Below are 4,832 nucleotides of genomic sequence, written 5' to 3'. Positions count from 1 at the left end.
AATATGTGGTAAGCCTGCAAATGTATGAAGTGCAAACATAACGAGACTAAAAAGAAAAGGTTTCAAAGTATTGCAGCACCAATCACAAGTTATTTGTTAACCTTCAATTTCCTCATGGGTTACAATAGTACCTACTCCCATAGAGTTGTTGTGAAGATTAAATGTAAAACACTTAGAGTGGAGCTTGCTATGCAATAAGCACAACATAACTATTAGGTTAAAAAAAAAAAGCTACAAGGATATATTGTACAGCACAGGGAATATAGTCGATATTTTATAGTAACTATAAATGGAGTACAACCTCTAAAAATTTTGTATCACTGTTTTATGCCTAATATAATACTGTAAATCAGCTATACCTTTCTTTTAATGCTAAAAAAAACCCCCAAAAAAACCCCAACTCCTTATTTTAGGAAATGCCAGGCACCTACATATGTAGTGGTTCCCACTGGGAATGCTGCAGCAGGTGTTTCTCATCACCCTGGGTACAATAACCTTACTTTCTATGTGGGAGGTTCTTGCCACTCACACAGTTTTTTGCTGAATCTGGTAAGAAAAAGAAATCAATCGAGTCTAATTAAAAACAAATCTATAGGAAGCAGGAAGAAACAGTAAATTGAAGACAAAAGCTAATGATATGAAACTACTGCTCTTTATATATTAAGATGTGGAGACTTCTTTTCTCGCCTCACATTTGCACATCACATTGCAGTTTCAGAGTACTTAACACATTATCTCATTTGATCCTCACAACAATCCTGTGAGGTTCTTGCTGTTACATCACATTTTACAGATAAGTAAAATGAGGCCTGAGTGTCATGCTGAAGGTCACAGAGCCAGCAAGTGGAAGAGCTGGAACCTAAATCTCCAGACTACCACAGCTGCCTCTAAACCAGACACATTGTACAATGCAAATACAATTTCTGCACACCATCCTCCAGAGTATCTCGGTAAACCATTAACAACTTAAAGATACTGAAAAATTAGAATAAATCAAAGAATTACAAGACCTTAAGCATCTGTAATCTCTCATTTTACATAATGCTCTTATAAGAGAAAATCAGAAAATGTTTTCAGTAGTCAGAATCAAAACAAAAATTTTTTTCTTGTTCTCACATTTAAACATCTGCAAGCATGTGTGGAGATTAAGTGGCTGAGAAAAAGAATAAAAGGGTTAAAACATACAAACCCCAAACTGTCCCGTTTTGCCTGACTGCGTCTTGGTTTCCAACATATCTATTGGAAAAAACAGACTTTCTTATTCAGAGGTACAGGTGAAATTTAAGATTTTTTCTGATAGCTTTAATGACTTTTTACTTTTAGTAACTAATTATAAAGAATCTTGCACATGATTTAAATATATATCTGCAAAAAATTATTTCATCATTTCTTCTCACACAGTCAAAGCAGTTATTTAATGTCAATATAGTACACGATAAAGTGACAGAAAAATAATCTGATAGCAGTAATTTAAAGGAACAAAAATAATCTTGCAGACCCTATTTTAAAATTTTTATTGAGGTTCTGACTTGCTCATAGTATAATTTCCTTCACTTTGCCATAGACATTGCAAAATTTTCATAGACAATCTATTATTATAACCATATTAATGCCATAAACACTCAAGGAGAAAAAAGTGATGTTTCAAAGTCACATTTCCTTGTTATTACAGAATCATTTTTTTAAATATGTAGATACATTTTTATCGTTTAAATGTATTGCAAATAAGTCATTATGAAACAAACATGGAAATGCAAGTAATTTGAGTATAAAATAAACCACAAAAATAAATTAGCATTTTAGGAAATTTACCTTTTGACTTTGCTCTAATGCAGTTTGGCACTGCCTCCCTCCCCATCCCTGCCTGAAAAACAAACATATCTAGGACTTCGATCATTTTTTCCCCCTTTACAGTGCCTGACACACAGTTGGTGCTCAATAAATATATGTTAAACTTTCCAAGAGATTTCAAACTTTCCATTAATAACTATCAATACCATAATCCATACTCCAGAATTATGAAGGTACATGGCAGTTTATCTCCCTACATAAGGACAGTTGTACAATTTTTCATCGATCCGTCACCAATGACAACTGAAAAAAACTATTTTTTGGACACCAAAAGCAGGTACTTCTTGACATAAAGCAAAGTAGGAAATAATTACCCCTAGTTAATTTAATCTACAAAAAATCCAACAACTTGAAAAATACATAGGTTAAACATTTAAACATTTTCCACCCTCCTATCTTCAGAAATCGACTGATCCTCATTAAGAAACAACCACAGAAATAGATGTTTCATAACCTGATGTCAAAATTTAACTCCACAAAGTATTATGTGGATAGAAATCTGTTCATAATATATTGTTAAGTGCAGTAGGGGAAAAAACGTGTAACAAAACAGTATATATACTCTTATCCAGATACACATATGTATTTATAGGTATGTTTGCATCAGCCTACAGTGCACATACATTAAAATTATAACATTGGTTATCGCTGTAAATTATCATAGAAATGATAACTTTCTGGTTTATATTTATCTGGGCCTTTTTTATATTTGCTATACAAATCTGTTAATTTTCTCATCAAGAAAGCAATAAAAGCATTTTTAAAAAACTTTACTCCACTAACCAAGGAATGTGTAGACTACCTAGGATTTGAACAAACATGCTTTCCCAACCATCTTTGTTTTTCTGTGTAGTCAAATAAGGGAAAAAATAAACCAAATGTGCTTACTATGGGACTTCAACTTGCATGACATTCTCTTACTGTTTTGAGAAAAGTGGGAGGAGTAAAGGCAAGCAGAAACACCAAATAATTATTATTTTTAAAATTATTGTTTAACGCTAGAGCTCTCTGGGCTCGGACCTAGGTTGCAGCGACATGGCTAAACGCACCAAGAATGTCGGAATTGTGGGTAAATACGGGACCCGTTATGGGGCCTCCCTCAGGAAAATGGTGAAGAAAATTAAAATCAGCCAGCACGCCAAGTACACTTGCTCCTTCTGGGGCAAAACCAAGATGAACAGATGAGCTGTGGGCATCTGGCACTGTGGTTCCTGCATGAAAACGGTAGCTGGTGGTGCTTGGACCTACAACACCACTTCTGCCGCCACAGTAAAGTCTGCCATCAGAAGACTGAAGGAATTGAAGGACCAGTAGCAGCACCACCATTTGAAACGTTGCTAGCCTATAATAAATAGGTTAATTTTTGTAACAAAAAAAAATTTACTGTTTAAGGCTAGAACCTTTCAAATGATTTATAATCTTTCAAGTGACTTATAACCTCATTGGTGAAACAAAACTTAAAATATAATTAGGATAACCCAATTAAAAAATAGAGAAAGAATCTGAAAAACATTTCTCCAAATATACAACTACCTGATAAACACATGAAAAGATGCTCAACATCACTAATCAATAGGGAAATGCAAATCAAAACCACAGTGAGATACAACTTCATGCACAGTAGGATGGCTAAAATCAAAAGACAGACAATATAACAAGTGTTGAAGAGAAGGCAGAGAAATTGGAACCCTCATACATTGCTGGTGGGAATGTAAAATGGCCCAGGCAGGCAATTACTCAAAAATCCTCACCTTAAAAGAGTTACCACAGGACTCAGTAATTCCATTTCTAGGCAGGTACATGTAGTCTACACAAAAACTTGTATACAGATTTCACACCGGCACTGTTCATAATGGCCAAAAAGTGGAATCAATCAAGGTCCATCAACTAAAAAATGAATAAACAAAATGTGGCACATCCATACAATGGAATGTTCTTTTTTTTTTTTTTTTAATTTTATTTATTTATTTATTTTTGGATGCGTTGGGTCTTCATTGCTGCTTGCAGGCTTTCTCTAGTTTCGGCTAGCAGGGGATGCTCTTCATTGCGACGTGCAGGCTTCTCACTGCGGTGGCTTCTCTTGTTGCAGAGCACGGGCTCTAGGCACGCAGGCTTCAGTAACTGTGGCGCACGGGCTCAGTAGTTGTGGCTCGCAGGCTCCAGAGAGCAGGCTCAGTAGTTGTGGCGCACGGGCTTAGTTGCTCCACGGCAGGTGGGATCTTCCCGGACCAGGGATCAAACCCGTGTCCCCTGCATTGGCAGGCGGATTCTTAACCACTGCACCACCAGGGAAGTCCCTACAATGGAATGCTATTTGGCAATAAGAAAAAGAATGGATACAGGCTGCATAATGGATAAACTTTGAAAACATGCTATGTGAAAGTAACCAGTCACAAACAACCACATATTATATAAGTTCATTTATATGAAATGTCCAGAAGAGGCAAATCCATAGGGATAGAAAGTAGGTTAGTGGTTACCTAGGACAAGGGCGGGGTGGGGGGCAAAAACGGGGAATGACTGATAACTTGGTACAGAGTTTCTTTTGGGGGTGATGAAAATATTCTGGAGTTAGAGTGCAGTGATGATTGTACAACTCTGTGAACACACTAAAAACTGAAATGTACACTTTATTTTTTTATTTTATTTTATTTTTTTAAATAATTTTTATTGGAGTATAGTTGCTTTACAATGTTGAGTTAATTTCTGCTGTACAGCAAAGGGAATCAGCTATACGTATATATATATCCCGTCTTTTTTGGATTTCCTTCCCATGAAATGTACACTTTAAATGGGTGAATTTTAAAATATGTGAAATACACCTCCATAAAACTAACAAAACAAGATGTTACCAACAGGGAAAATGGGTACATGATATACTCTATGTATTATCTTTGCTTAACTTTTCCATAAATCTAAAACTTCTAAAATAAAAGACATAGATATACAAATTAGTAAACAAAATCACATAATATATAGCT

General features: G+C 35.3%; 1 pseudogene; it reads left to right on the top strand.

Annotated features, from left to right (window-relative positions):
* Window positions 1-2,886: 2,886 nt before the first annotated feature.
* Window positions 2,887-3,230, top strand: LOC137773589 (large ribosomal subunit protein eL43-like; annotated as a pseudogene).
* The last annotated feature ends 1,602 nt before the right edge of the window (window positions 3,231-4,832 follow it).

This window comes from Eschrichtius robustus, chromosome 12 (assembly GCF_028021215.1).
Source record: "Eschrichtius robustus isolate mEscRob2 chromosome 12, mEscRob2.pri, whole genome shotgun sequence".
NCBI classification, from domain to species: domain Eukaryota; kingdom Metazoa; phylum Chordata; class Mammalia; order Artiodactyla; family Eschrichtiidae; genus Eschrichtius; species Eschrichtius robustus.
This window is presented reverse-complemented; position numbering and strand designations above follow the sequence as displayed.